The following is a 22,070-nucleotide window of genomic DNA, read 5'->3' as shown; positions in this document are numbered from 1 at the left end:
TACCACCTTTCATAAAAAAAATAAAAAAAAAACACTTAATGGAACACATCTCGATCACAATCAATTCAGCAAAAATGCATCGAATGCATTACTCGTAACAGTGGACTCTGGGATCAGGGACACTGGAAAGGTGATCATATTCAGCAGTACCAGTGTAATGAAAATAGAACATGTCCACCTTTCTTGTAATGAAATGGAATGACATATGAATATTTAACACAGCAGGTCAAATGAGGTTTGCACTTGGAGATTAATCCTCTGCAATTGTAGGTACTACTCAGTTACAGGAGTTTTCTCTAACTCTACAGCAGCATCATGTAAAAATAAAATCAAGTTTTCTGTAACAGGCTCATTTTATTGAGTTTTTTTCTCACATTGAAAAATTGTTGACAAGAGGTAAGCAATGAATTCTCTGGCACACACAATCCCAGGATATAAAGCTGGATTTATTGATGTAGTGTCTTTAAGACCTACAGCCTCTAATGTTATCCAAAATATTTAAGCAGCATTTAAAATATATTAAAAATAACTTATGGAGGTGACTATGGTGTGGTCTCCAGACCACTACATGATATGAACACAGTTCTATTTATTTTGATCCTCAATAATATAAAATTATCAACACACAGTTTTATATTTACTTTTGGCACTTGCTCGTTTATAAAAATTGCACACTACATTCCAGCATTGATATTGCTTCAGAACATTTAAATATTTTTTCCTGTGTCCTACAATATAGTACATTGCTACCATGCTTTTTCCGCAAGTTAGTAGATAAATAAATAACATCTCAGGTCTGAATTAGACAGCCTTTTGATTGTTGTACTTTTTTTCTATGTATATTATTTGAAGTGCTCTTAAATTATTAAAAAAAACAATGCTACTAACACTACTACAATCACTACTACTGCTACTACTACTACTAACAACAACAACCATAATAATAACATGAAGGAGTGGTGAATTACATTGTTTTTTATGCTGTAGTTACAAATATAAAATGTATTTAGACACAAAAAAGGTACAGTATATTTCAAATGCCAGTCCCTAAAAGACTTTGCCAAACACACTTTGGAGTGTTTTTTGTGGTGGTGTTATTAATGCAATGTGCATAAGCTTGTGCTATTAGCAGGGACTTCAGAAGTTTCTCCCCTCAAATGCCTGCAGGTTGAAGACAGTGTCCAGGTACCTCTTCAGCTCTGCCAGGTGAGTGCATTTATTTATTGCCTGTGGCAGGGGCAGCAGCTGGATCATGACCAACATACCTTAAATAAAATTGAGTATATTAATTATAAAAAAGAAAGTTATCTTAAGAACTAAAATGTTTGCCTCCTGCAAGTTGTTTAAAATGGCACCAGAGACCGTTCTGTTAATGAAATGGCCAGTTTTGGTCATTCATGCAGTAATTAAACAAATCTATAAGTATACATAAAAAAATGCTATTCCAAGTATAATTCAAATATATTTACTATAAAAAATATTATTATTATTTCCCTTGTAGTATAGTGTTGCTGTGGTTCTTCTAGATAAATGGTGGATATTTAACTGGAAAGACAAACTCAATGTTTAGGATAAGCTTGACATTTTATCTGAATGATCTGAATGATAAAAATAAAATAGCTTGACATTTTATCTGAACACACCATATTGGGTGACTGTTTTGCAGAACTGTAAGAAAACAAGGTTTGCTGTAATCATAGTAGCCCATGTTCTTATGCTCTTCCTGGCACCACACAAGTTCAGCGTTTGAGTACTTCTCCGTCTCATTTTTAACCAAATCAAAAGGGCACAGGGATATCAAAAAAGATAAGGCAAAACTAGAATTAAACACAATGTGCTACGGAAACACAGTAAACTTATTTTATATAATTTACTTTACTTTAACAGAATTCAATATAAAAAAACAATACGTTGGGGTTTGTCAGTTGAATGCTCTGTACTTAATTAAAGACTGGCTGTGGTTGAGACGGAAAGATTCTGGCTGGGGATCTCAAGCACAATAGAAAGAAAGAAACGCTGATGTACAGGTAAGTAAGCTGGGCTGAGTTGAGTGGGGGACGGAGGGGGGTGATGCTGGGACGCCAGAATCACCGTCGAGCCCTCTTGAGGTGTCGTGGGCTAGTCGACGAAACACTGAGGATGGAAGGTGCCCACTTGAAAACCCCAGAGATGTACCCTACTTAGCTCAATCCAGACGGTTGTCATGCTGATGCGCTGGGGAGGCCGCACTTTGGTTGATCCCCGGAGCCAGCATCGCAGCCGTTGTGTGTGCTGATGCGCCAGGGAGGCAAAATAAGCTGATCCCTGGAGCCAGCATTACACTTCAGCCATTAACACCAGACACAAGGATATCTACATCATCATATGGAAGGAAACGTAAATGGATGGAGACACATATGGATCACATTAGTTTACTGTAAAGCTACGTCTTAGTTGGTGCTTATCTTGGCGAGAGCCGAGTTCAAATCAGCATGAAGTTTTAACATCTACTCTCGTGTAATGGAAATCAGTAATTCAGACATATTCACCTGTTCCAGCCTACAAATAGCGACTTCGTTTTCCAGATCCTGCTGTTTTCTTTCCTTTGCCAGCTCATAATACACCATTCCGGTACAGAATATGACCCTCTTCACTTTGTCTGGGTTCTGGGCTGCAGGTCCCTCTTTAGGAATCACTTGCCTGAATCTGGTCCCTGTCAAACATCACATCCAACATTTTAACTTAAACTTCTGCATCAGTATGCCATACCATTCCTGTCCTGCCCTGCAGAAGAGAGTACTATGTAGAGGGTCAATGCATGCTTCTATGAGGACCAGGAATAAATTATACAGAAAACCTTTGAAATAAACCAGAAAGAGGGTGAAGCATCACTGAAGCATATTTCAAGAGGAATGGAATATTTTATGGAAGAGTTTGTAAATATGACTAAACAAATCTGTGGCAGTGAAACTTAATTATGTATGTATTTTTGAGCCGACAAGTTCTTCATTAAAACATTGTGAAACCTTTTTAATTGTGCAATGGGTTGCAGGGGCTTTGCAACTTAATGCAATACTTTTCAATTAAATGTTTGCTTCTGGCCAGCAATTTTTTTTCCTATTGTTGACTGGTTACTTGTACTGTATATAATCCCCACTCAATCACGACATGTCGTCAGCTCAGCTTGTCAGAAATGACTCAAACTGAAAGTGGCAAAACCTGTTGTATCGTTAGGTGTATTAATTTGAAAAGTGGAGATTGAGTGGAGGTGAGAACATTTAATCTGCAGTGTTGGATAAGGCATCTAGTGCAACCATGTACACATTTGCCTATGTAGTTGGAGCAGCGGGTGGCAGCTGGTTGACTCATTTTATTGCAACTGGGAAAGAGATTGCCGTCCTTGAATATAGCGTACAAGGTCATAGTAATCCAAAAAAAAAAACCCCAAAAAACCTAAGACTGAATGCTTTTAATCGTTTATAAAAATGCAACAATTTGATTGATTTCTGATTTGCTAAATCCAATGAATGTGCAACACGAAAATGCAGTGCATGTCAGTTTTGTTTTAGCCTTTATCATTAAAAGGCTATGCTTCAGTAAAACACTGAACTCAAAGTATATAAAAAAACAACAACACATATTTCTGTAGAATCCTTTAAGGAATATGTGACAGAGTAATTCAATGTATATACAGCCTGGGCATCCCATAAGTCAGGCACCATTGGAATAATTGTTAAACTCTGTCCACTTGTTTATTTTAAATACATGAAGGTGTTTTTAGAATACCTTGTCTTTATTATACCTTGCTATAAAATACAACTATGGCTGTAGAATAATTTTCTACCACAACAAATCAAAATGCACACTAGTGGAAAGTGCTTGAGGTGGGTGTGTCACAGAAAAAGGCAGCAGCAATGTGCTAATCATCAACAGGTGTCAAACAAAACCCACCTGTTGTAATTTCATCAAAATTGGATCTGGCTTCAGGATGTCTCAGCAGAGACTTGGGAGAGAAGACAATCAACTGGAATGACAGAGAATATGAAGAGATTGATTAAAGCAAATTGATGCAAAGCAGGAAGTGAAACAGATTTGATTTTCTCAGCAGTTTCATGCAAATCCCTAGGAATACAGGCGACACAGCACATCTAATGGAGTTTATCTTGCTTAATCTGTAGAAGGGCTAAAACACAGGCAAAATGTCAACTCCCCTGGGATAAGTCAACCAAACAGCCTTACATCATGACCACTGTAATATCAATGTGCATCAATGGATCCTGTTGAGCCTAAAAAAAAAAGCACACATACATATATTAAGACATCCTCACTTTTTATTTGTTTCGTTTTACCTTTTCAGACCTTTTGTCTATTTTTATTCCTTAGTGTTAGATAATTTTCTTTTGTGAACTGAAATTTTAAAAACATGGTTGTATACCTCCCCTCCCCAAGGGGAAGTCATGTCAGCTTAAATGCTTTGTAAACAAGAAGTAAAATGGATATGTAAAACATATCTTTATCATTGATATGTCCACAGTTAGAATCATTGTGAAGAATTTAACCAATTTCACTGCTACAATGTTTCTAACTCTGGATTAAACTTTATAATTGGTAAAAGATCAAAGTGAAGGGTGCTGTTAAGATGAGGAGTTTCCAGAACACTTAAAATATGAAGTTGCTATCTGAAATAGTTTACAAGATAAGATAATAGCAATTGTTGGGGCCGCATGGACTTAACAAGCTCCACTCATGGAGATGCTTAAAATAAGTAATGGGGTAGAATATATAGGAATAAAAAAACATATTTAAAAAGGAACAGAAAAAAAAACTGTCATCTCAAATGAAGGGTCAACAAGTGAAGGAGCTGACTATTAATATATTTGAGGGATTGAGCTAATTCAAGCATGTAGCCTAATTTTAGCCTCTTACATACTGTATGTTGTAAATGATCTGCTTTTCCTCCCACCCGATCATCAGAGACTAGGAGTGAGTGTCACGCTTCGCCTTGTTTATGAGAAGAAAAGAAAAAAAGAGGCAGAGTTGTTCTAAAACTCAAACCTTTAAAGTTTATTCTCAATTAACTCATCTTGTACGTCTTATATCAATTGCCTCACACTGTAAAAGTCAGTCATCACTCATTCGCTGTTCAACATAAATTCACTTTTTGGGGGGACTTCAACAAGGCAAGGATATTCTTTCCATTGCACCAGCTATGGTAATGGAAAAAGAGAAAAATGAAAGAGACTGGTGTTGTATCCAAAAACATAGATGTCAATTATCACATTGCTATTTTTATGATGCAACTCATGTCCATGTGAGAATACTGCATCTACTCAATACTAAAGCTCATTACAGTCAACCCCCTAATGGCCATGTGATGCCTCATTAACCCTCTACACATTTACTTAAAGAGGTAGAAACAAAAAATCTAAGAACCAGAAAAGCAAATTTGGTTTAAGACACACACACACATGCACACACCTTTCAAATCAAATCAATCTTTTTTTTTTTTTTTTTTTTAAACTTTTGGGCATAATACATCTACAATGTAAAACCCTTAAGGCTCTCATTTTAATTTACTTAACAAAAGCTCTTAACATGCTTGACAAAGCAGAACATTCATGTGCAGCAGGGAATCATTGTAGACAATTTACTGTGGTAAGAAAAAACAGGTTTCAAGGAAGGATGACTGAAGTCTTTCTTTCTTAAAGTTTCTTTGGTTTGCCAAGACAGTAGAACACAAGCCCTGTTACCTGCAAGATGCTGCCCAGGTTTAAAAGTAGCCAGGTCTTGTGTGGCCCAAGAAGAAGGCCTGTGGTAATAAAAAGTACTGAAATGTGTGTTTTAATAGATGTCATCATACAAATCACTCATACATTCTGAATAAAACTATATATTTTCCAGATTATACCTCACCCTTTAGAACTCATTTCCATTAATATTTTTTCTGAAAAAAAAAGGTTTCTAATTTATTGTAGCCAAAAACAAGGCCACAATGAGCACAACTTAAGTTAAATACATTTTAGGTTTTTATTTCACTGTAAAATGGGGTCCACAGCCAGTACCTGCTTCTTGGGCCATTTTATAGTTTCTGTATCGCAATTCTCAGAAGAAAAATCTGACTGAGTAAACAAGTTTACATAATTAATTACTTTTGTGAACCAAACAAAATTTACTTTTCTTACCGATTTCCAGAACAGTATCAAGATGTGCCTTCTCAGCACATGGAAGAAACTGCCAGGTGTTGAACAATTTACCACAATCCAATTGCAGTCATAGTGCTGATGGACCTCAGTCATCTGTGATTTCCTTATTTCAGAGAGAACAAAAAACACATGGAAATTGTGAGAGTTGATGAGCAAGATGTTTGATCTTGGAGTCGCCATCCCCTTTACGTAAAGTGTTTTTGCAAAACAAATACAAAACTTTAAAAACATAAGCTAATGGCCATTACGCTTCCTCTAGACGTCAGTGAATTACATGTTCCGTTACATCACTGTTTCAATGCTTTCATGTGAATGTCTCAAGAGGCACCAGAAGAAAATTGCCCGTGAAATCAACAGAGGTGGTTCAAAGGCCAGAAATAAGACCATTTACTCAGTTAAGGGTGCAGTGATTCAGTGATGTCAAAGCTTGCCATATGGTTCCCTGGATACTTTTGTGATTCAAGGCGTTCAAGTTGGCTCTTAAACAGACAAAAAGTATATGCTGCACAGGTGCAAAACATTTGCCTAGTGCAGTATCCCTATATATTATTATTATCTGTGTCAGAATACTTTATTAATAATAATAATAATAATAATAATAATAATAATAATAATAATAATAATAATAATAATAATAATAATAAATCATCTTTCTCAACAAGAACATGCTTGTTTGTGTACCAACTCTGACATACACAGTGATGAAATGAATCAGACCTCTCCAATGGACATCTTAATTTTGTTTGTGCTGGAATGATTTTCCTTCTGGAAATATAGCGAAACCATCTTTTATTTTTTAAGCCGCGTAGTAAGAACAGTCTTCTCTGTCAACTTTGAAAATTACACATGGATATTATATCTAGCGATCTTACACATAAGCCATAGCTACCTGTACACAAAAGAATAAAATATGACAGGGAGATACAAAGGACTAACTCACATAAGGGTTTATGCATATGTTAATAAAGGCACAAAAACTAAAGCTTGAACAGGAAATAACAGACAAGATCAATTTATTATACATCCGTAGGGAATGTTTATTTTTCAGGCTAGGAAACTGTTGCAATGTTTATGGTATTTTATATTGAACTTGTGTCACTGACAGCGAAGAAAGGTTCTTTGGTGTGAACTATGATATTGAGGAGAATCTTGGTTCACTGCAAAAACACACTCATTTCAGTAAGTTCCTGCATTGTATTAGTCAGAGTTTCAGCTTAATTGAGGGAATCTGTTTCACTCTCAACTTTGTTAAGCAATTAGGATTAAGATAAAAAAAATAAAATAAATTAAAAAAAAATTGAATGGATTAGCATTTACCCAGTCAGTGGGTAAATGTACAGTACAAGAAACAGTCTTGTTTTCCTCCAATCCCCCCCCCCCCCCCCCCACCTCCAACACCCAACCCCCAACCTAAAGTGAATTGAATTGGGCTATTGTAAAGGATTAACCAAGTCATATTGAACTGGTTAGCGACAAAATCACCATGGTGATTATTACACTATGTAACACAATTTTTGTTCCTGGGTAGTAAGTGTTATTTCCTAATTGTGTATGCCTCAAAAGTATAGAAAATGGCTATTATTCCCCACAAACTTTGCTTTTGTGACCAGGACAGTGATATTTTGAAATTTACCTATTTCCAATGAGAAAACGGTCGAATTTGTGTCTTTTCGTTCACATAAAGTCAGAAAAAAACAACATATGAATCCAAATTAACATGTATTTATACTAAAGTAATACAAAAATGACTACAAAAGATTTAGAAGTGAGTAGTTTTTCGAGATTTACAATTATACTGTAAATCACTTTCACGAATCAGCCCCCAAATGTAGTCTCCCATCATGTTCTCGTTATACTGTCCTTCATTGACAGCTCATCCAGGAGCCTCAAAGCCGTGCTGCTCTATAATGGTAACAAGTACCAGTCTCTTCCCCTGGCTCACTCGGTGCACCTCAAAGAGTGTGGCATCAGCACCTTCCTGGGGTCCACCAGTGGCTCCCACTTGACGTTGTTCCTCCCCACAGAGAACTCGGTCTGCTGTGGCCAGTCCCGCCTGTGGTAGTGCGCCTTGGTGTCCCTGCTGTCCAAAAGGCAAAGATAGCAGGGAAACTTGGCAAAACCGCCTTGGAGACCCATCAGGAATGCCACCATTTTGAAGTCTCCTATGACCTTGATGCCATCTCAGAAAAATGCAGATATGTATCCACTTAGGCAGCTGGAACTAAACTGAACTGGTGGGCTTAAGGCCCCTGTATTTATACTACTATTTATATTACTGGAAAGTTCTAGAAGTTACTCCAAGTTTACTCAGCACTGAATCTATCTGGAATGTTCTGGAAAATAGGTAAATTTCAAAATATCACTGTCCTGGTCACAAAAGCAAAGTTTGTGGGGAATAATAGCCATTTTCTATACTTTTGAGGCATAAGCAATTAGGAAATAACACTTACTACCCAGGAACCAAAAAAAAAATAAAAAATTGTTACATGGTGTTATTTGTTTATTTAGCAGACGCCTTTATCCAAGGCAACTTACAGAGACTAGGGTTGTGAACTATGCATCAGCTGCAGTCACTTACAAGTACGTCTCACCCAAAAGACGGAGCACATGGAGGTTAAGTGACTTGCTCAGGGTCACACAATGAGTCAGTGGCTGAGGTGGGATTTGAACCGGGGACCTCCTGCTTACAAGCCCTTTTGTTTAACCACTGGACCACACATTTTAACCATTCCTAAATATGTACTCACTGGATAAGCATCTGCGTCATCATTGCTCATTTGCAGAAACCTTTCTGGTCTGGCTGAACAGTGCTCTGGACCCCGGGGATTCATTTAAAAACATTGGGTTACGCCATTTACTTTATGTACAGTATCTGCCATGTTTGTAGAGGCTACTAATGAAAATAGCAGTTTTACAAAGCAGTGCTTACAGAACAAGGTGGCCCTTTGGTGTCTATGTGGTATTACACAACACATTTTGAGAGTTCTAGTATCAATAAAAAACATTTTTATTTACCAGATCTCATCAGTAAATAAAAGACAGAAATCCACTGACAGATATTGCACTGATACTGAGCTTGATAGAAGGAAAGCAGTGCTTCAAATGTTGCCGTTTAATATATATTTAAACATATCTTCTTTTTCATACATTGTACTTGTTAAATAAACTGAATACTCCACAAAGACAGCTGTAAACAATGCACTTGTCACTAAGTGACTAGTTGGTTATCCTCATTCCTGGAATGAATGCCCATGAAATATCCTCCATTTATGCAACAGTAAAAAGTTTTATTTTAAAATGCAACTGAACTAAGAAAGATCAGGTACAGACAAAACTAGTATAGTGTTTTCCCTAGAAAGCTACAGTATTGTGTTTTTTAATTTCTTATAATTTGAGAAAACAAATTATATAACGGTACTTTTAATAAAAATCACAGAAAGTAAAAAAAAAAAAAAAAAAAAAAAAAGCACAACATCTAAAGAAATCTGGACACCACATGCACTGAAAATATGGTGTTTCAGCTGAAGTTAAATGGTATCACAGGTGTCTGGAACCCGTGGCTCATTAAGAAACCTCAGCTACTTCAATCTTGGACTGCTTCTTTGGTCTGGGGACGTTCATTTCACTGTAGATAAACTTCACTGACAGTATAGAAATGTTTAATTACACAGTTACATCTGTGAAAAAGCAAACACGAGGGATCAACCCCAATCTTTTTTTCTAAACAAAAAGAGAGAAACTATGAAAAGTTGCAACATAATTTTTTTTTTTTTTTTTAAATCTATAAGAGTGTTATTTTTGAAGACATTTTTCCCATGAATATTAAACTGAAACCCGACACATTTACAATGTTGTTCTGGGTACATGCTCATATCATAACACGATTGTGATATTGGTGGAGACCAACATCATAAACTTGACCTTCCCTCGGATTCTTTATATAATTTACTGTGTGGTTTTAATATCCTCTCCCATTTACCCTTCTGATTCCCTTGATGCTTTTCCCAGCTCAAGAGTAAATAAAAATATACAATAACTTTAAATTGGTCACCTCCAGCCAGGACTGTAACAGTAAGTGAATTTAATCATATTGACAAGTTGTAAAAATCCTTTTAGCCTGCCACACCTGCCCCTCTCTAAGGTATAGAAATATAGATTTTGGAATATAGGGCATATGTTTTGTATCTTATAAAAGGAAGTCACTTTTTTCCAAAGCATGTAGCAAAATTGGCAGGCAATGTGATATACTATACAAGAGGTTGACTGCATATAGAGTGGTTTCAGTTATGGGGAGTTATGAAGGGGGGTGTTATTCCTTTTATTTTTATAGAACAAATTACGTAAGCTGTAAGAGATAGATCAAACTCAATAAAGCCATCATAAATTGGTCTTTTCAAAAGGAATGTTAATTAAAGGCCACCTAAAAGGGTGCAGTTTGATGAAGTAGCCACTTATTCTGGAAACAGTAATTCTTACTGGCAATCAATACAAAGCCAACTAAATCAAAACCTCTGCCAAGAGGGTTAACCTTTTATGACTGACCTTTTAGGATATGTATTAATGTATTGTTTTTATTAAAAAATAAATTAATTAAGTGGCCAAAGAAAATGATAAGGCATTATTATAATAATAGTAATTAAATTCTATAGAGGAGGTCTTTAAATATATTATATTATCCTTTTATTATTAATAGTTGTTTGGCACTTGTGAAGGCCTATAGAAATGAATTAATATTATTATAATAAACAGGCAACACTCAACTAAGTATTGGTTGACCGTTTTCAGAGGTCAACCAAAGTCGGGCGATGGTGCTTCAGGAATTTTGGACACCATTGCTCTTATGGTGTCCAACGTCATCCGAATCCCTTGGTTTTGGCCATCTATTTGTATTTATTTATTTTAATATATGGTCAAGACTGTACTTGGTTTATACTCTGAACCGTCTTTTTTATTAGTTTTAGGTCTTTTAATAAAAATGAAAAAAGAGACTTCACATGTTTAGAGTTCTATCCCAGTGGTGTATTTATACTCAGGATGCCTGCCCACTACATGCTAATTGTTAATGGAGAGTTTCAGCCCTTAAACAGGTGCCAGCATTGCTCTAATGCAGCATCTGGAAAAGAAAACCATTTGTAGTCTTCATAATATAACCTTCCCTAGCAGCCAGACCACAATGCAATCCAGTAATGCCAATACAACTGATCTAAATAATGCCACTGTTTAAAGCAATTGCAGCAAAAAAAATACATATTTCAATATATTTTCTCTGCATTGCACATTTATTCATTATATTCTGCCATTTTGAAAGAAACACGTTATAGAAATAATATCTGGGACTATGCTAGGGTAAATAGATTGTTTACTCACTCTTTTAGACTGTTTTGTACTGACAGGATTTTTCACTCTGTAAAAGCAAACTTTCTTTAACCTAGTGTGGTAGCAGACATGTTTATAAATTAAAATCATGTTTTCTATAACCCATTGGAGCACATTTGAGACCTATGTAGCCAATCAAAGTGCAAAATGGGTATAATTTTACGTGATTCTTTTTTTTTGTTACAATTACTTTTAATAATTAAATTAAGGACCAAAGGTTATGAAAATCAAACATCCAATGTGCATGTCAGTCAATTGAGTTTACATATGTCTTTTAAACTTCATACTTTAGTGCTTTGATGTTGGTATTTTTTGATACACCACTGTTCAGATAAATTAAAAACGATCCTATAGTTTTCATGCTAGTTATTAACTAGATTTTAGCTGATTATGCTAAGAACTTACTAGGACTCCATACTCGGAGAGGGAGCTGTTGCACACAGTATAGGGAGCTTGGTTTTCCCACAGGTGGTTCATTGGGACACAGGTCCTCCTGTCGGTATCCTGGTCACGCAACACATGATGCCAGTGACTGTACAGACAACGTAAAACAGTAAATAAACAAGGAGCGGGAAAAAATGGTTAGGAAGTCTGTAGATACATAAGCTCACATTTGTTGTTTTATTTTTTATAAAATTTCCATTTTTTTATTTTTATTTTTTAAAGCGGAGATGTGATACCTTTTACTGGACTAACTAAACAAAAATGAATCACACGCTTTCAAGACCTCAAAGGATGTGGAAAAGTGGCACCGTTTAGTGGGATTGGACATCAGAGGTTTTTTTAGGCAGAGAACTTTCCAATTTTTTAACACAGCAGCAAAATCTGGACCTTGATTATGTTGCCGATTACTCAGGGAAGTTACGAGCAGTATCCAAGGGGGAGCAATTACTCAACCCTCCGACCCGCCAGAGGATTATCTACTTTGGGGAATTCACTGAAATTACTCCAAATAATAATGATAAAACAGCAGTAAGGATATTCCAAAGATCAGTTTTATTCCCAATACTGGGCAAGAATGCAGGTTCCAATTTAGTGAAGATTCCAGACGAAAGAAGACAGGTCCTGCTATTCTGCCAACTGTGGCTCAGCCAACCGCTCAACAGCAATGAGACCCAGTTAATAACTCTCCAAAACACCACAACAGCAATGTCTTATACACTTTTCTGCTTCTTAACAGTGTTTGGTGACTGTGAAGCAATTGCATAAACATCAAAACACATCAAAATCATCCAAGGCGACAGAGGAGGACAGGGTTTAAATAGGTGGCGGTCATTACAAGAAAAAAAAGCTGAGCTTTATTTTGCAGACAGTTCTGCTAACATCAGTTTACAATGACAACTGATCTGTGCCTTAAAAAAAAAAAAATGCCACCTAGGCTAAACAATGCTTTTAATATCTGCTTCTCAAATAAAAGTCCTTCTCTTGGTGCTGCCTAATACAATGAAGATATATTTTCCTTTTAAAAATGCTCAGTATTTAAAAAAGAAAAGCATATTTAAAAAAATAAAAATAAAAAAGCTAATCAAAGCAAACAGACTCTGGGATTAGTTTAGCTGACGCTTTGCGATTCCTTAAAAGATTGTGGTTACCATTTTTTGTTGTTTGTTCAAATTTGTCCCCCAGGAACACCAGTAAAAACACAGTGAAGCTTAAAATAAACAGCAGCTCTTTAGCTTTAGAGCTACCAGTGTTTCATCAATCAGGAGGACGAACTGCAAAGCAAAGCAGATTCACAAATACAGATGACTGAATCAGTTACTATAATCCATTAACTCCCCAAGCAACGAGCAAGAGCTGCAGACTGAAGCACAGCAATATGTTCAATCCCAAGCACTTTGCTGATAAACTGGGCCAATAGCATCTTTATGATTTGTATATGCTCTGTAACCAGAGACTGAATATAATGCAGATGTTCGCCTATTATGTTCACACTATAATTGTAATTAACCTTGAGGTATTGAAACTGAAAGAAATCCACACAATTTGCCAGAAGCCATCTTCATCTTTAAACTTAAGAAATGTTTTATTTTTTTGTCATTGATCCAATAACCTTTTCACTGAAAGTGATAATAATTTAAAACAACTGATAGCATACTAAAAGCAGTTTAATTGTAGACCAAGTTATTCCTAACATTGTTCTCCACTTTTGCAAAATGTACATGGTTAATTTCTACTGGACACCACCCATAATGGAACTTTACAGACAGTATCATATAATATAGCAGTGTACCAACTATAAACACACTATGTCTATGTGTGGTCTGTATCACTGATATGACAGTATCTTTACTAGACCGGTAATGGATCTTCAGTAAGAAAATCAAATTCAAAGAATACAGCTGTGCACCAGATGAACACTGATGACTTTTAATAACTTGTTTAATATTTTTTTAGTAGTTATTAGTAAGTTTGTCAAAGTTTAGTCCATAATCCATGCTTCAAAAAGTTAAATTCGGTCAACCAATAAAAACCTGCTTGATATTATGTGCGGTTTGTCTTCATCCTAGTTTATTCTCTGTGTTCTTTGCTAAGGCTAAAAGGTTAAGAGGAAAGGAGTGAGCAGAGCCCTAAAAACTTGATTAACTATGAAGTACTGTATAGAGTACATGTTATTTTATTTATTAGGCAACACTGATTACTCACCTAAATGTGCCTCTTTCAACATCCTGCCCACTTAGTCGGACATGGATTCCTTCCTTCAGCAAAGAACTAAACGGCATGTATTCAGCCAAAGCCCAGTCAACTGTGCGGTTCTTTATAATTTTGGCTCTGCCCTTAAATACGGGAAAGGCCTGACAAAAAAAAAAGAGATGTAACCACATTCAATTGCCCATAGAAGCAGGACCCATTTCATAATGTTCCTCCTATAAAAAACACACCTAGTCCTTTTGCATGGGTCTATAAATACACTGGGAACTATTACCTTACAATTACACTTTTTAATATATTTATTAACAGGTGCAACAATGTAGGTCCTGTCTTGATAGAATAGTTTCTTCCAATTACAGATCAGAATATTTACATCAGTGCCTTTTTACATCTCTTTGGGCTCCGTCAGTTTGTGCTAATTTTGTAAGACACAACACACGGCGACTTTCGAAAGGAGGCAGACGACTTGCTCAGCACTACTCACCATAGAAAGCCATCACTGAAATTGTTTATGAAAGTTTTGTAGTAGAAGTGAGTAGAAGTTACAAGAGACAGTGGTCTGTATTTCCCCACTTACAAATTGCCCACTCCATTGCAAATGTATGAACTGGATTTTTAAAATAAATAAATAAATAAATAAATATAAATAATGGGCCCAGTGTGGTCTAAAAACTTTTCTAACAGGCATTTTTTAGGCCCCTTCAGAAATTGCTCTGCACTATTTTAGTAATGTGGTGAAGAAATCGACCACTGGTGGAGGAAAACCTTTTTGTATTACCTTTGCAGTGAATAGCATGACCAGTTATCACATGGCAGGTTGATGTTCAGGAGTCAGCATTAACAGGTATAGGCCATTGAGGAAGCAGTGGGTATGAAGTACTTCACAGATAGCAAGAAAAAGTACACAGGCAAAAAAAGAATAAAAATAGGTTATAAAAAGCAATAGGCCATTGGGCAGTAACTTGTCAGAAATATCATTGCTGTCCTTACTACATTCTGACTGCGCTATAAACATACTTTTCTTAAGAACAAGAGTACAATACGAGGACCGTCCAATTAACATTTCATAATGTATTAAGTAAATATCAACTACACTACACACAATTTTAAAATGTTAAAACACTGAAAAGGTGGGGGAGGGGGGGAATCACTTGCTGTACTGCAATTTTCCATGAAATCGTTCTTTTTGCATATTTCTTTATCAAAACAAGTTACACAAAGACTCAGTAAATTCAAAAACAGTTTGGTAAGAGTGGTCCCAGAGAGATACTTCTTCATCACATCATAATGGTTTCCCTAAAGTAGGCTGTGATTGCTATAATTAGTAAAAGTTTCAGTGCTTGCAGACAGTGCTCACTATATGGTTCTCCAGGGAGACTAACAAGAGTAATCAGCATTGGTCTTCATCAGTAGCCACGCTTCAGCTGCACCTCCACGTTTTTTTAAGGCTGTGTTAATTATGAAGCTCTTAAGAAATACAGAAGGGATACAAAGCATTTTACACACGACTATTTTATAGTTCTTAAAGTCATGAACATTTACCAGAATTTTATTTAACAGAATTTTAAAAACTAAATTCAATGAGCAACATGTATTTTTTTGACATTTTTCTATTTAAAAAATGCACTAGTAAAGTGCAAAATATTATTTTAAATAACAATAATAATAATACATTTCCATGTTTAAGGATAATCTGTAGGCGTTTAAGACTTATATAATTATAACTTTTATGATTATGCAATGTTTGTCAAGCACTTCCTAAATTAAGATATACTTCTCTACAGTGACAGTAAATGCAGAAGTGGGTTCTAGTCTATTATACAGTACTGAGTACTATTGATACCAATAAACCTAGTTTCATTGTACAGCTATGGCCAAATATCATCACCTAGAATTTTAGAATTGAGACATAATTAAAAAATAAAAAATAAAATAAATAAAATAAAAATAAACTATATGAACATAATTTAGATATGTTATTTAATATCATGTAATCAAAGAAACTTCAAACTTATATATCTGACAATTTCTGTCAGATTTTCATTAAGTATAAGATAAACGGGACTCCAGAGTGGCGCATCCAGTAAAGGCACTCTGCCCGGAGTGCAGGATGTGCCCTATAGCTTGGAGATCACCAGTTCAAATTCAGGCTATACCACTGCCGACCGTGGCACCTGCAAGCCTATAGCAAAGCGGTATACAATTTGCATTATGAAGCAAAATTAGTTCATTCTATAGGGTGATGCAACACTTTTGGCCATAGCTGTACACTGTGTCTATAGTGCTTCATATATTCTCCTAGTTGGGGCCTTTTACTTACTTATTAACTAATATGGCTTTCATGACAACAATAAGCAGCAGTTCATGTACGCACTGTAATGCTTATACATTTGACAAGATTTAAAACTACCTAGAAAAGATATCGATCATTCTCAATCAAGTATTGTTCATCCAGACCCCTACCTCCATGTATAGTGAAGTCTTCAACTGGTACAGAGCTGACCACATTGCCAATGTGCTGCAAGACATCTTCGGAAATACCAGTTAGAGGACAGATCATCATTTTTGGTTCACCATCACGAGAGAAGAAACAACAGTTATAAAACAAAACAAATCTGCTGAATTAACATTTTAACTTCTTTTCATAAAGCATCAACAAGTGCTGATGAACAATAAAAACACTTTAAAACTTTTTCTGTAATGAAAAACCAGATTGGGGACAAATATCGGACTATATTGGTTCAAAACCACAGTGATACCAATGGGGTATCAAAATATAAAAAATGTAACAGCTATGGTACCATTCTATCAATGCTGTTGTAGCTGCCCTTGCACTACCATTCCCCTTAGTACTACTGCATGGAAACTGCAGTGCCACTGCATTGTCACTGAAGATCATTTTGTTTAGGTCAGTAGGAAAAAATACCTGGCTGGTTAAACAAGTGGTTAATGGGTATAAACCTAGTTCAGTAGCTCTACATTTTACACCACAAATCTAAGGGAAAATTCAGAATGTCAAACCCACTGAGCGGTAGCAACAGATAAGCAGGTGCAGCTGGCTGGTGCTGCTGGCGCATATACATGTGTTGGCAGTTGTTAAGTTTTGCCCATTAAAATCAGTGTCAAAACTTACTACATCAATTATAAGTCCTGTATGAGAAAGCAATCATTGTTAAGGATTTGTCAAAATGATGTCACTTTTCTATGTTTAATAGTAGTTCCTTAGTCTTCAATTTGTGATTTATAATAAGTTAATACATTGTGTGCAAGATGTCTCTTATAGCAGAAATCACTTCATGCAGTTTGAGCAGCCAGAGCCACAAAGCCAACCCAAACTGCACAAGATGACTTCTCTAAAAACAAGAGACATTCTACAATGTATAGGAGCCATGCCTGAAGTATGGCACTCTGAAAGGCAAGCATTGCATACATATTACCTTCCTCTCAAGCCAGGGAGCCAACTTTACCATTCCAGCTCAAGCTGAAATTGTGTACTCTGGCATACTGCAGTGTTTGTACATAAAAAAGAAATATATACTTGAACTCACCTCAATACTAATCAAATGTTATTTTATTTGTCTACAGTCATGGCAAATGTCAAGTAAAGTGTTCCAATACTATTTCCATTATATAGTTGAATCATTTGTATAATTAAACACATTTTTGAAAATGTCATTCGTTATGCCTAACAGAACAGTTCACAGTTACCTGGCCAAGGCGAGTCAAGCCAGTGCCTGTTATGAAGAATCGTCTCATCTTCTGACCAAGTATATGCCTCCTCACAAATTCTATCATACTTGGATATTTCTTCCTGCAAGAAACCAAAATGAAATGCAAATTACATTAAAACATTTTTATTGTAACTTCTCCTGACCGGCAGAGACGTAAAAACAGTCCTCTGAGCCCAAGACAACAATAGAAAAAGTGGAATTAGCGCCCAAGTTTGTGCAGTAGGTAGTACATGAATGTCTCTTCTGATTTTATGCTGTGGTCATGCATGTTAAAATGTTCCCCATTTAAGGTGGCGATTGTATTACTTGCAGTGCCTCTGTCATGATTGATATAGTTCAAACTGAAAAACAGTACTAGTTGTGGGCAGCAAAATGAATTCCAGTCCCCTATTTAATGACCCAGGACATGTTTATAAAATGCCAAAACAATAGTAAAGAAGAAAAACATTTCAGTATGAATTTTCTAGAAAAGCTTGGTCCAGATTACTGATACTGAAGGTTCACCGGAGCAAATCCTTTGGGGTCTGATTGCTTGACTCAAAGTGATAGATTGTATGTTTAGGTGAAAACTGTTCTGCTGAGAATAATCCTGGCTGTCAATGGGTTTATTGATGTTTTTTACTTTTTGGTTGCTTAGACTGATGATTATGTCGAGTGAGTTTATGAGTTCTTACAAAGCATCCATCTGATAATATGATGAAATGTGTTTAATACAGCGATTGGTAGAAACCTAGAATGTCTCTGCTTGTCCAGGTTATAAATGCAGTATGTCATCTATAAAGTGTAAATAAATCAGGGTTTATGTCGAAGAAAGAACATGAAAATAAACTTACAGTTTAGCCCTCTCCCTTGTTCAAATGATTTTAAGTTTTAATTAATTGCTGAAGTTGGAAGAAAGTACAGTTATAATTGACACTGAAGAGCGGACCTAACTGGACTGTATAGATCAGATTGGTGGAAGAATGCCAATTGTGCCATAGATGTCCAGTAGTGAATTTATTTTGTTGTAAATAATGTCAGAATCTTGAATGACTACACATGCAATAAACACAGTATGGCTGACATTAATATGATTTTCAGAAGACAGTTCTGCCTTATAGTATGTGCATCATCAGAAAGAACAGCAGGGCAGAGTAATATACGAGTTCTAGTACTGTACCAACACATAGACATAACTAGGTTGGCATGTGTGTGTTGCATTAGTTGTTTGTTTTTTTTTTATACACGTGGCTCCTGGCACATTGCTTGATTTAAGCCAATATAGCAATGTCTATTGCCTGTCATAATAGGTGAGCCAATTGCATGTGCACCCAATATCATGCCCCTTGTGGAGTCACCTTTTGCTTTCACATTATTGTTGCTGAATAGTTGCACACAACTTATATAGATCTAGTGGGTCACATGACACATTGCCACATACATTTGCTTACATTACCTAATTGTATTTACATTCTCTAATTGCTTTGACAAATCAGTATATTTATATGGGGAAGTAAATTTGGAAACAAATGCAGATTTACGTGCTAAACCCTGTACAGACAAAGACATACAATACCTCAAACTCCTGGAGTGAGGCTAGCAGTTTATCAGAGTACTTTTTCAGCACGTGCACCTGCTTGTACATCAGGGGCTGCATGAACATGGGCTGATCCATTTCATTGTGGCCAAACCGACGATAGCTGACCTGTCAGAAACAGCACAGTCAATTGATGAGGCTCTGCTGTAAAGTACACAGCAAGTTCAAATAAAATGAAGGTACAGAGCAGTTTTAGAAACCTGATCATTGTTTTAGCTTAGCTTACTTCAGAAAAATTTTAGATGCTTACGAAGAAGCTGTAATACTATATTGTAAACCACTGCAATTCTAAAAATATTTTCACATATATAGCAGTTGAAATAGCAGTGGTGGCGGATTTAGAAAAACATAAAAAGCTCACAGTGATGCTTAAAATATTTTAAAACAACAGATGTGTGTCACAATCACACAATTTAGTACGTGGATTTCTACACAAGACAGACATATTCAATCATTTCCGATTAGGCCCTGCTCATACTAGGAAAGTATGGGAAAGTATAAAAACACAAATCACCGAATTTAATCCTTAGGTTGACATGTTCAAAATGTTGAAAACTGTTAAAAGAAGGCCCAATGTTTACAGCACAGAAATGGATTCTACCTGTGAGGCATTCCCATAATCATACTCTCAATGCCCATCTCGCTGCCTCTATCAATAACAGTCTTTAAAGCCGGGATCAAAACCTCACAGCCCTCCAACCCGAAACACTTCTCTGATGACCATGTGCGAGTCAAAGAAGTCTTCAAACCTGGAAAAAAATAAACAAAGCAAAATGTTTAAAATGATTCAAGTTGTACTTTTGTTGTGATACATAGAAAGAAACAGATACTTGAAATTAACCAATAGGTATAAAACCTAGTACTGTATGTATTCTTTTGTTTTGTTCATATACCCCCCACCCCCTTGTTGATCGTACCAGTCTTGCCAATAATGTCCTCTTTTCTTCATTTGTAAATTTCATGATCTCAGGAGTCTCAAATTTCTGCCGGCTCCACTGGCACTGCTCCACCTTATTGATAAACATGAACTCAACACCAATGTGTCCACAATAGGAAGATTTTCAAAATAGAAAAATACCATATTTGGGGTAGGTTTCTTTATTTATTTATTTATTGTGCCAGCAGCACATAACTGAAAACAACAACAACAAAAAAAACTATGAAATGAAACGGTGAATGGCTCGCCAGGTGAAGAGTCATGCGGTTCATGCAGAAGTTCATGCACTCGGAACTCAATCACTCTACGTTAACAACATTATTCTAAACCAACCCTGTCTCTCTCATTCTCAGTACGAGTTCCAAATACCGGTACATTTAATTTCTGTTAGCGCAACTTAATTACTGCATTCAGTATGCATTATGCACACAAGAATCGTTACCATGTAACACAGGGCTCTTGTGTCTGGTCACATAATCATGCAGACTATTTTCATTAGGTTCATGTGCAGCATTACCCTTTTAATATTTAACATCAAGAGATATGAAGTAGATATATCATGCAACCCGGCTAGTAAGCCTTGTTTCAGACACACTAATGGTTTATTCTAAAAAAGCAGCAGGTGTAAATACAACCACCATTTACTAGAATAACATCACTAAATATATAGTATATTGAACATTTCAATAAACTCCTTAACATTTCAAGCAAAATATGGACTTACTCTGTATGACACAATGAACTTGGAACTTTTTAGCAAAAAACAAATCAAGACTCTGCTGCAGAGATTAGGGACTATAATTAGTTAACCTGCTCCCCTGAAAAAGCAGACAGAAACAGCTGTCTTGAGCACAGTGAAATCTGTGCCAGGGTACGAATCCTTCTCCCTTTACAAAACCAGATCATTCTTGCATGGGGCACAGGACAGATGGTGCGATAATGTGGTAAGGTAATTACAGCAAGTGCACAGCCACCATCTAAGACAGGCATGAAACTTAAAATGTAATTAACACACAAATTCCAGACTAGAACTGTGCAACCGTTTAATTGTGTAGGATAATTATGGGACAATTGAATTGGTTTGCATTAAAATGTGCATTATTTTCATAGAACATTAGCTAAGACATACTGTTTAACAATGAATGCAACTTTTTATTCATTTAAATGTTTCAAAAAATGTAGATCAGCTACCTGAGAAAATAATAATCCTAAATCATGAAAATAATAAAATGTCAGTATCTGCTGTATTGTTGAACCTGAAGATCCTTACACAATGATTCAGTATTTTCACACATTAGCAGCTCACCCACAGTGTGAAAATCTTCCTTCAGGTTCACATCTGAGAAGATGTGCTTTTTTCCCCCACTATAACCCTAACTTCAACAGCTTCTATGAGGTTGTCTGCTCACCTTTCTAAAATTCCCATAGTGGTCTATTTGCAGAGCCCTGCTGCGAAGTAAATATGCTCTTCTGAGCTCGGTCTTCTAAAGCTGAAGGCAAGCTGCTTTCTAGTGTCGCATTCATACCCAACAAACAATGTCTCTGAATAAGACACAAATGTCAAACTGTGCATAAATATTAAGAATTATTACAAAATCCCTTTCCACTGCATTACA

General features: G+C 36.1%; 1 pseudogene; it reads right to left on the bottom strand.

Moving 5' to 3' along the window:
- Window positions 1-425: 425 nt before the first annotated feature.
- On the bottom strand, window positions 426-20,542 carry LOC117417860 (2-oxoglutarate dehydrogenase-like, mitochondrial; annotated as a pseudogene).
- Window positions 20,543-22,070: the final 1,528 nt, after the last annotated feature.

Source organism: Acipenser ruthenus, chromosome 13 (assembly GCF_902713425.1).
Source record: "Acipenser ruthenus chromosome 13, fAciRut3.2 maternal haplotype, whole genome shotgun sequence".
Taxonomy (NCBI): domain Eukaryota; kingdom Metazoa; phylum Chordata; class Actinopteri; order Acipenseriformes; family Acipenseridae; genus Acipenser; species Acipenser ruthenus.
The sequence above is the reverse complement of the archived record's forward strand: the minus strand, read 5'-3'. Positions and strand labels throughout refer to the sequence as shown.